Below are 1,031 nucleotides of genomic sequence, written 5' to 3'. Positions count from 1 at the left end.
ATATATATTTGCGGTCCATTGTAAATTATTATTTAGGGACTGTAGACGCGTAACTGTACACGATTTAATCATTCTTTGTGATTGAATAATGATATTGTAGGAATTTTTGTAAACTAGGAGAGAGGAAAGTGAAAGTTACAATAGTACGAGTTAATGGAAATGAAGAAAATGCATATCTTTCAAAGATAATTGCGATTAAGCAGGAAACTAATGATAATTACGATGATTAGGGCGTTTATTAACAGATTACTAATTAAGTTAATTTTAATTTCGTACGTGCTACTTACTACAACGTTTCATATACCTTTGCTGCATGATACTGAAATATTCCTTAGAATAATTTGTTATAAGACGTTCAGATATTTTTTAAATACATAAAACGAAATTCTGGTATTACGAAGTTTGTGTCGAAAATCGCCCGAGTTTTAAAGATGATTATTAAGACAGTAACACTTTTTTCTTAAAAGCCCAAAACGTCTGCTTTAAAATGCTATGCAGAAATTTTTAATTCTAAAAACTGAGGACATGTTTGAAACTGAAGGAATGTTTGACAACGAACACATTTCGTTTATGGTAAATTAAGACTTGATTCTTCGCTTTTAATTGAAGAGAAGAATTGAATATGTACGATTTTTTTATTTTTTTCAACTTGTCTATTAGGAAGCTTAAGTCTCAATCATTTTGCAAACTTGGGTAAATTTAGATACGAATTTTCTAATGCCATAATCATTTTGAGTAGTGTATTTATTCGCGAATGTACGTCGAAAAAATTCTTCGTATATTATATTTGTTGTTTCCATTTACTATGACATACGTATACATCCAGTTATACGCGTGTTATAGTAAATGCGTTAGTTTAATGAATGTATACACCTACTAGTCGACGTATGCACTCATCAATTTTATAATCAAATGTATTCAGTGGCAATGATATAAATAAAAATGAATCTATTTCGAATGGCAACATTCGAAACATTTAGAAAAATGATATATATATATATATTTTTAAAATATGCAAATGTCATACATCG

Source organism: Ceratina calcarata, unplaced genomic scaffold, assembly GCF_001652005.2.
Source record: "Ceratina calcarata isolate Rehan_Ccalc_2016 unplaced genomic scaffold, ASM165200v1 scaffold2750, whole genome shotgun sequence".
Lineage (NCBI taxonomy): Eukaryota > Metazoa > Arthropoda > Insecta > Hymenoptera > Apidae > Ceratina > Ceratina calcarata.
The sequence above is the reverse complement of the archived record's forward strand: the minus strand, read 5'-3'. Positions refer to the sequence as shown.